Source organism: Panthera pardus, unplaced genomic scaffold, assembly GCF_024362965.1.
Source record: "Panthera pardus isolate Hobbes unplaced genomic scaffold, ASM2436296v1 HiC_scaffold_181, whole genome shotgun sequence".
NCBI lineage: Eukaryota > Metazoa > Chordata > Mammalia > Carnivora > Felidae > Panthera > Panthera pardus.
In genome coordinates, this window is record NW_026526745.1 from 101726 (window position 1) to 112100 (window position 10375).

Genomic DNA, 10375 nt, shown 5'->3' on the forward strand with positions numbered 1-10375 from the left:
TTTTTTCTCTAATCTATCAAACCATTTTCAACACTCAGACCCAAACACACCTAGGATCTAGCATCATTTATTCAATTTTTTAAATTGTTTTTTTTAATGTTTATTTATTTTTGACAGAGAGACAGAGCATGAGCAGGGTAAGGGCAGAGAGAGAAGGAGACACAGAATCTGAAGCAGGATCCAGCCTCTGAGCTGTCAGCACTGAGCCTGATGCGGGGCTTGCACTCACAGACCATGAAATCATGATGCTCATGATTCAGATGCTCAACCGACTGAGCCAAAGCCAGACGCTCAACCGACTGAACCACCCAGGCGCCCCATTTATTCGATTTTTTGTGTGGGTGTGTTCTTATTTTTTTCATTTTAATATTTTTTAATTTTAACTTTTCTACCTCATTAATTACTTTTCTCCCTTCAAAATGATGAACTGAAGGAATTCACCCCAAATGAAAGAGCACATAGAAACAACAGCCAGGGATTTAACCAACACAGATACAAGCAAGATGTCTGAACCAGAATTTAGAATCATGATAATAAGAATACTAGCTGGAGTTGAAAATAGACTAGAATCCCTTTCTGTGGAATTAAAAGAAGTAAAAACTAGTCAGGATGAAATAAAAAATTCTATAACTGAGCTGAAATCACGGATGGATGCCACAGCAGCAAGGGTGCAGGAGGCAGAACAGCGGTATAGAGGACAAACTTATAGAGAATAATGAAGCAGAAAAAAGGGGAGATTAAGGCAAAAGAGCACGATTTAAGAATTAAACAAATCAGTGACTCATTAAAAAGGAACAATATCAGAATCATCGGGGTCCCAGAAGAGGAAGAGAGAGAAATAGGGGTAGAAGGGTTATGTGAGCAAATCATAGCAGAAAACTTTCCTAACCTGGGGAAAGACACAGACACCAAAATCCAGGAAGCACAGAGGACCCCCATTAGATTCAACAAAAACCGACCATCAACAAGGCATATCATAGTCAAATTCACCAAATACTCAGGCAAGGAGAGAATCATGAAAGCAGCAAGGGAAAAAAAGTCCCTAACCTACAAGGGAAGACAGATCAGGTTTGCAGCACACCTATCCACAGAAACTTGGCAGGCCAGAAAGGAGTGGCAGGATATATTCAGTGTGCTGAATCAGAAAAATATGCAGCCAAGAATTCTTTATCCAGCAAGGCTGTCATTCAAAATAGAAGGAGATATAAAAAGTTTCCCAGACAAACAAAAATTAAAGGAGTTTGTGACCACTAACCCAGCCCTGCAAGAAATTTTAAGGGGAAATCTCTGAGGGGAGAAAAGATGAAAATATAAATAAATAAATAAATAAATAAATAAATAAATACCAAAAGCAACAAAGATTAGAAAGGACCAGAAACACCACCAGAAAACTCCAACTCTACAAGAAACATAATGACAATAAATTCATATCTTTCAGTACTCACTTTAAACGTCAATGGACTCAATGTTCCAATCAAAAGACACAGGGTAACAGAATGGATGAGAAAACAAGATCCATCTATATGCGGTTTACAAGAGACCCATTTTAGACCTAAAGACACCTTCAGATTGAAAATAAGGGGATGGAGAACCATCTATAATGCTAATGGTCGCCAAAAGAAAGCTGGAGTAGACATAATTATCAATCTAGACTTTAAAAAACAGACTGTAACAAGAGTTCAAGAAGGTCATTATATCATAATTAAGGGATCTATTGACCAAGAGGATCTAACAATTGTAAACATTTATGCTACAAAAGTGAGAGCACCCAAATATATAAATCAATTAATCACAAACATAAAGAAACTCATTGATAATAATACCATATTAGTAGGGGACTTCAATACCACACTCACAGCAATGGATAGATCACCTAAACAGAAAATCAACAAGAAAAAAATGGCTTTGAATGACACAGTGGACCGGATAAACTTAACAGATACATTTAGAGCATTTCATCCTAAAGCAGTGGAATACACATTCTTCCCCAGTGCACATGGAACATTCTCCAGAATACATCACATACTGGGACACAAATTAGCCCTCAATAAGTACAAAAATATCGAGATCATACTGTGCATATTTTCAGACCACAATGCTATGAAACTCGAAATCAACCACAAGAAAAAGTGTGGAAAAATAACAAATACTTGGAGACTAAAGAACATCCAACTGAAGAATGAATGGAATAACCAAAAGCTAAAGAGGAAATAAGAAGGTACATGGAATCCAATGAAAATTATAGCACCACAGCCCAAACCTCTGGGATGCAGCAAAGATGGTCATAAGAGGGAAGTATATAGCAATCCAGAACTTTCTAAAGAAAGAAGTAAGTTCTCAGATACACAACCTAACCTTATACCTTAAAGAGCTAGAAAAAGAACAGCAAATAAAACCTGAAACCAGCAGAACACAGGAAATAATAAAGATTAAAGCAGAAATCAATGCTATCTAAACCAAAAAACAGTAGACCAGATCAATGAAACCAGAAACTGTTTCCTTGAAGAATTAAAATAATTGATAAACCTCTAGCCAGTTTAATAAAAAAGAAAAAGGAAAAGACCCAAATAAATAAAATCAAGAATGAAAGAGGAGAGATCACAACCAACACAATAGAAATACAAACAATAAGAGAATATTATGAGCAATTATATGTTAATAAAATGGGCAATCTGTAAGAAATGTACAAATTCCTAGAAACATATATGCTACCAAAACTGAAACAGGAAGAAATAGAAAATTTAAACAGACCCATATCCAGTAAAGAAATTGAATTAGTAATCAAAACTCTCCCAGAAAACAAGAGTCCAGGGCCAGATGGCTTTCCAGGGGCTTTCCAGGGGCTTTCCAAACATTTCAAGAAGAGTTAACACCTATTCGCTTGAAGCTGTTCCAAAAAATAGAAATGGAAAGAAAAATTCCAAACTCTATGAAGCTAGCATTACCTTGGTTCCAAAACCAAAGACCCCACTAAAAAGGAGAACTACAGACCAATTTCCCTAATGAACAAGGATGCAAAAACCTTCAACAAGATATTAGCCAACTGGATCCAACAATACATTAAAAGAATTAGTCACCATGACCAAGTGTGATTTATACCTGACATTCAAGGCTGGTTCAATATCCAGAAAACAATCAATGTGATACATCACGTCAATAAAAGAAAGGACAAGAATCACATGATCCTCTCAATAGATGCAGAGAAAACATTTGACAAAATACAGCATCCTTTCTTGATAAAAACCCTTAAGAAAGTAGGGATAGAAGGATCATACCTCAAGATCATAAAAGCCATATATGAAGGACCCACCGCTAATATCATCTTCAATGGGAAAAAACAGAGCTTTCCCCCTAAAGTCAGGAACACGACAGTGATGTCAACTCTCGCCACTGTTACTCAACATACTATTGGAAGTCTTAACTTCAGCAATCAGACAACACAAAGAAAGAAAAGACATCCAAATTGGCCAGGAGGAAGTTAAACTTTCACTCCTCACAGATGACATGATACTCTATATGGAAAACGCAAAAAATTCCACCAAAAAACTGCTAGAACTGACCCATGAATTCAGCAAAGTCGCAGGATATAAAATCAAGGCACAGAAATTGGTTGCATTCCTTTATACCAATAATGAAGCAACACAAAAGAAATCAAGGAATCGATCCCGTTTACAATTGCACCAAAAACCATAAAACACTTAGGAATAAATCTAACCAAAGAGGTGAAAAATATGTACACTGAAAACTATTGAAATCTTATGAAAGAAATTGAAGAAGACACCAAAAAAAAAAAAAAAAATGGAAAAGTTTCCACGCTCCTGGATAAGAACAAATATTGTTAAAATGTCAATACTACCCCAAGCAATCTACATATTCAATGCAATCCCTATCAAAATAACACCAGCATTCTTCACAGAGCTAGAACAAGCAATCCTAAAATTTCTATGGAACCAGAAAAGACCCCGAAAAGCCAAAGCAATCTTGAAAAACAAAACCAAAGCTGGAGGCCTCACAATCCCAGACTTCAAGTTGTATTACAAAGCTGTAGTCATCAAGGCAGTATGATGCTGGCACAAAAACAGACACTTAGATCAATGGAACAGAATAGAGAACCCAGAAATGGACCCACAGACGTATGGCCAACTAATCTTTGACAACACAGGAAAGAATATCCAATGGAATAAAAACAGTCTCTCCAGCAAGTGGTGCTGGGAAAACTGGACAGCGACATGCAGAAGAATGAACCTGGACCACTTTCTTACACCAGACACAAAAATAAACTCAAAATGGATGAAAGACCTCAATGTAAGACAAGAAGCCATCCAAATCCTCAAGGAGAAAGCAGGAAAAAACCTCTTTGATCTTGCCCACAGCAACTTCTTACTCAACACGTCTCTGGAAGCAAGGGAAGCAAAAGCAAAAATGAACTACTTGGACCTCATCAAAATAAAACGCTTCTGCACAGCGAAGGAAACAATCAGCAAAACTAAAAGGCAACCGACAGAATGGGAGAAGATCTTTGCAAACGACATATCAGATAAAGGGTTAGTATCCAAGATCTATAAAGAACTTACCAAACTCAGCACCCAAAAAATAAATAATCCAGTGAAGAGATGGGAAAAAGACATGAATAGACACTTCTCCAAAGAAGACATCCAGATGGCCAACCGACACATGAAAAAATGCTCAACTTCACTCGTCATCAGAGAAATACAGATCAAAACCACAATGAGATACCACCTCACACCAGTCAGAATGGCTAACTTTAACAACTCAAGCAACAACAGATGTTGGCGAGGATGTGGAGAAAGAGGATCTCTTTGGCACTGCTGGTGAGAATGCAAACTGGTGCAGCCACACTGGAAAACAGTATGGAGGTTCCTCAAAAAACAAAAAATAGAACTACCCTATGACCCAGCAATTGCACTACTAGGTATCTATCCAAACGATACAGGTGTGCTGTTTCGAAGGGGCACATGCACCCCAATGTTTATAGCAGCACTATCAACAATAGCCAAAGTATGCAAAGAGCCCAAATGTCCACCGACAGATGAATGGATAAAGAAGATGTGGCATACACACACACACACACACACACACACACACACACACACACACACACAACGGAGTATTCCTCGGCAATCAAAAAGAATGAAATCTGGCCATTTGCAACTATGTGGATGGAACTAGAGGGTATTCAGGGTAGTCAGAGAAGTATTGTGTATTCAGGGTAGAGGGTAGTCAGAGAAAGACAAATATCATATGACTTCATTCATATGAGGAATTTAAGATACAAAAGAGATGAACTTAAGGGAAGGGAAGCAAAAATAATATAAAAACAGGGAGGGGGACAAAACATAAGAGACTCTTAAATATAGAAAACAAGCAGAGGGCGGCTGGAGGGGTTGTGGGAGTGGGGGATGGGCTAAATGGGTAAGGGGCATGAGGGAATTTACTCCTGAAATCATTGTTGCACTATATGCTAACTAGCTTGGATGTAAATTATAAAAAAAATTAAAATTAAAAAAATTTTTGTGATGGAGAATGTATCATTGAAGAGCAAACATTTTTGAGATTTTTTTGGATCTGTTTTAAAACTGCAGTTTGGCAGATTCATATGTTTACAGTGTGCTGTGTCCCACCCAACTTGTAAATATTTGACAAATGTTACCTTTTAATTCCTGATAACATTATGAAAGTGTTAGGAAATGTTGTGGCCGATAACCTCTTCCTGAGCCTAAGATTCACATTTACCATGTAGTTATTGATTGACTAGAACAAAATGATTTTGTTTTCAGGGAAACAGAGTCTCTCAGAGCCACATTCAAACTTTCCCTTCATTTAGTTGTATGTTTTCCAAGGACAGAGATAAGATTTTTTCCCCATTCTGCTTCTCAAGCAGGTCAACCTGGATCTAGTAAGACCAAATATTTATGGACATATGTGAGTATGCAATTCCCTAATGAAAAATGTGTGATAATATGTCAGAATGAAAGATTTTTGAGACAGTAATGCTGACTGTATGAGTTGGGCATTTACTTAAGCGGCGTTGCTGGGAAGCAGATACCTGGCCCTCCATCAAATAAAGCTTTCTCTAATAAAAAAAGTAATGGGAAAATGCTGGAAAAGTTTCAAGAAGATTGTAGAGGGATTTAAAATCAAATTTTAAATAACATTACTGTGGGGGCGCCTGGGTGGCTCAGTCAGGTAAGCCTCCGACTTCGGCTCAGGTCATGATCTCACAGTCCGTGAGTTCGAGCCCCGCGTCGGGCTCTGTGCTGACAGCTCGGAGCCTGGAGCCTGCTTCAGATTCTGGGTCTCCCTCTCTCTGACCCTCCCCCATTCATGCTCTGTCTCTCTCTGTCTCAAAAATAAATAAACATTTAAAAAAATAAAAAAAATAACCTTACTGTGCAGAGACTTCTTGACACGTGAGGTCAAAGAAAATTTGGTAATATTTTAAAATTTGGACACTTCATTATCAGAGATTTTATCTCATTTGATTTTTTTTTACTACTGCATTAAAACATTATTTACCCTAGTAACTGAATTGTGTGCCTCCTTAACTTTTGCACCCAAGATCAGTGCTCACTCATCTTGCTTTGTCCTTGTTAGGTCCCAAAGGCTTTCAGGGTTCTCTGGCCTCCATTCTAAAACTATTAGGAAGAAAGAGTTGGAGGTGGAACCATGTGGAATTTTAGGTAAGGGGGGCTTCTTGGTGTAAATGAAGGTGCTCAGGGAAAAAAAGAGAATGAAGCCATATTATTTCCCCAAGAAGATAATTAAGCTTAAAGGAATTAAAGGCCTAGAAATTACTAGTTTGTGGGTTAGTGCCACATGCATAAAACGTTAAAATTTGGGTTACTTGTGGAACCATAGCAGTTCAAATATATCTACGTATGATATAATCATTAGAATAAAATAATTTATACTCCAGATTTGGTGATATCTTTAATAGATTGATTCTTGTGGAACTCAGTCTATTCAGAAAGTATGGATCCAGGATATTTTTCAACCTTTACATTTGGTGGATAAAGCTTTTAAAATAACTTCTTGAAATGAATTTGGAAGTGTATTCTGACATTTAATTTACTTTTCAAAGGTCAGGCAGATACATCTCTATTTATCTAAAGGCCCTGAAAACAGGATCTGTTACTACAGGTGTTTGTTTTAAAAAGTAAATATTGAAGCTCTGCCCTTGAAAATGACATTAAAGGAGAGCGTTAGGCACATCCTCAAAGATGCATTAGTGTCTATCTGTTTCCTTGCTATTATCAACTAATCTTACAGAACTCTTTTGAGACCGAAAGTATCCCTATGCTATGGTGGTTTATGAAAGGAGCTTGGGATTTCTCTCTGACGTTGCTGCCCTTTTGGTAATGAAACAGCACATGTTGAGTCAGCACCTGAGAGCATGAACACAAGGTGAAAAAGTGTAGATTTAATATTTAGTACTTACTGTTTTAGTTCAGCAATGAACTTGGATGTTTTGGGTAGTTGAAAACACACGAGAAGTTTCTGGTGGAAAGATGAGAACTGGAACAACAGAATCTGCTACTAACTGGGAGCTTCCACTCACTCACTTAACCTCTGATCCTCAACCTCCTCACCTGTAAATGGGGGATCACAATACTTCCTGAATACAAAAGTTTTTATTAAAAAGCGTAACTAGTAAACACGCTGAAGTTGGTGCGTTACCACTGAAGTTATCCTTGGGGCTTCGTCTACAAATCTCCCCATGTTTCCCACTCCACCTTTCCCCCTGCCTCACACAGTGAAATTATAGGGAAGAAGTGTACTGCCTTGCTTGGACTGAATGTTTGTGTCCCCCAGAAATTCATGTTGTGAAATTGTAGGGGATGATACTAGGAGGTGGGATTTGGGGAGGTGATGATTGGGATATAAGCGCCCTTATAAAAGAGGTCTTGAGCTCCATTGCTGCTTCTGCCATGTGAGGTCACAGGGAAGAGGCCACGAAGAAAGGGGATTCTGTCTAGACACGAATCTGCTGGTGTCATCATCCGGACTTCCCAGCCTCAGAACTGTGAGGAACAAGTGTCTGTCCGCACAAGCCATCCAGTGTATACTGTACTGTGATAACAGCCTGGCTGGACTAAGACAAATACTCCTCCATCTTTTTTTTTTTTTTGACATTATTCACCAAAAAATCGAATCCATGAGAAAACCAGCCATTTAGCAGTGCATGCAGCACTTCTGTCAGCAGCAGTTACACAAATGTTACCTGCCTTCACATCTGTAGCAGCCAAACTGCCTCAAGTTAAAACAATTTGAAGGGCAGCCCAACTCCTTAGCTCCTTGTGTGATCACTTGTGGGTTTTGTTGCTAGTGCATCGCAGTCCAACTTCTCCCTCTGCCCAGAGCACCTGCCTTCACTCCCTCACAGGTGTTGTTCCTGAGGGCAGTTCCCAGTCCTCATGCAAATTCTGGGAGGACCCAAAGTAAAACACCTTATGAAATGATTTCAATTAAAGCAGCCTGGTGTTCAGTGGCAGAACAGCACTAGACCAGAACCGGCTGAGGGCAGAGTTTCGTGGGATGGGTGTTGACTAGGGCCCTTGGTGACCCACACACCCCAAGGACTGTGAGGGAATTGGGTCCGAGTGGGCACTGGAAATATGTGGGAGTATTTTCCCTTGTCACAATATGTCAGATGGGAAGAACCAGTTTTTTTCTCACAAGAAAAAAAACTGTTGCAGAAACAAAAGGTGTAAAAAGAAATAAACTGTAAACCTTATTTCCTGTACTAGCCTCTTGTTCAGGTTTCGTCTCCCATGCACTCTTTGGTATCTTCAGCTACTCGTGGGTTCTTTTTGTATTTGTCTCAAATTTATAGATGTGTGAAAGATGGGCTGAAGGGGGTTTATGCCATCATCCTGGAACAAGAACTAGAGTGATAGAGTTTTGATCTCTGGGTATTAAATGGGGTTTGGGCAAACTATGATGTGTATTAAGCTCCTCTGGAAACAATGGATCTCAGGTGAAGTCACGACTTCCCTGGTAGGGTTCTCACTGTTCCAGTATTTGTAATACAGTTGTAGAGAAAAACAACCACCTGCTCCTTGGAAACTGGCCAATCTTAGGTTCATTGCTTCCCTTTTCCTTTATGCCTGCTCTTTCCAGATAACAATTGTACTGCATTTAAACCTCATCTCAGTCCCCCTTTAGGTAAAATTCCAGATAGAAAAGAGTCCTCATTTAACATCTGTCATTCAACTCTATTGAAACGAGAGTAATAGGGGTAAAATCGGCATCTTGGCAGTGTAAGTTGTTCATTTTTGTCTCCCCTTCAGTTTGCGTCTAACTGGACATCCATGACTGAATAAAAGTGTCTCTACCCAGCATACAAGGATACAGTGTGATCCATCCATCCTCATTCAAAAGCAGGTGGATTGAGAAGCAGAGAGGCTATGGGGCCAAGGGAGGTGCAACAGCAGGAGCGGCAGTGCTGGTACCGGCAGAGGAGGCACAGGAGGTGGAAAGCACAGGTGGTAAGTGAAGTCCTCCCGACTGCTCAGGTGCAGCTGGAGCCTGTTGCTCTTCAGCAGCACCTGGGTTTCCCGGAAGAGAACTCTGCGACTGGGACAAAGGACGGAAAGGGAAGAAGGCAGAGAAAGGGAATTGAAGGAAGAAGTGTTCTGCTGTCTGCCTTGGTATTTCAGGAAGAGGTCTGGGACTTCTGAGACTCCTCCCACCCACCCTAGAGTCCTTGGGCACACCCAAAGACCCAAGGGCTAAGCCCACAATTCCCTTGCTGCTGTGCTACCAGATTTTTTTTGTTTTTGTTTTTAATGTCAGCTCTATTTGGTGTGCTCCTAAATTTCGTGGAGAATCAGCTCCTTTAGGAGAAAGAAAATATTGTGCTATGTCATGAGGTCTTCTGTGAAACAAAAATAAAGTTTCTGATTGCCAATCTGTTTAACTGTTACAGTCAATGTAAACAAAGCCTTTTCTACATAAGAAAGGTATTCAAGACTTCAAGTGAGATGAGAAAGGCACATTTCATCCACTGTGAAAAATCATAGTTATATGGTATCACACAGAAAAATGACAATTCTCCAGCATCCAAATTCAAAGACAAAGAATATTGTAATCTTACTGATATACATAGCGAAACAGCTTTTATGAATTAATTCAATGAGCACAAGAAAATTTAGAAGGCAGTTTTGTCAACTCAGGCATAAAAAAAAAATGAACAGAAGGAGTACTTTACTAAAGGGAATGAACGTATAAAAAAGAACCAAAAAATTTATGGAGCTTACGTACTCAGTGAATGAGATGAAAAAAAATGCATTAAGAAGCATTGGAAATATACCAGGTCAGATGGAAGCAGGAATAAGCTATCTTGTGGACTGGA

General features: G+C 39.1%; 1 long non-coding RNA gene across 1 annotated transcript; it reads left to right on the forward strand.

The window, feature by feature from the left end:
• Window positions 1-5835: 5835 nt before the first annotated feature.
• Window positions 5836-9925, forward strand: LOC128778157 (uncharacterized). The gene is made up of 3 exons (XR_008423516.1): window positions 5836-5943; window positions 6616-6701; window positions 9564-9925. It is a non-coding gene; the product is annotated as an uncharacterized LOC128778157 (long non-coding RNA).
• The last annotated feature ends 450 nt before the right edge of the window (window positions 9926-10375 follow it).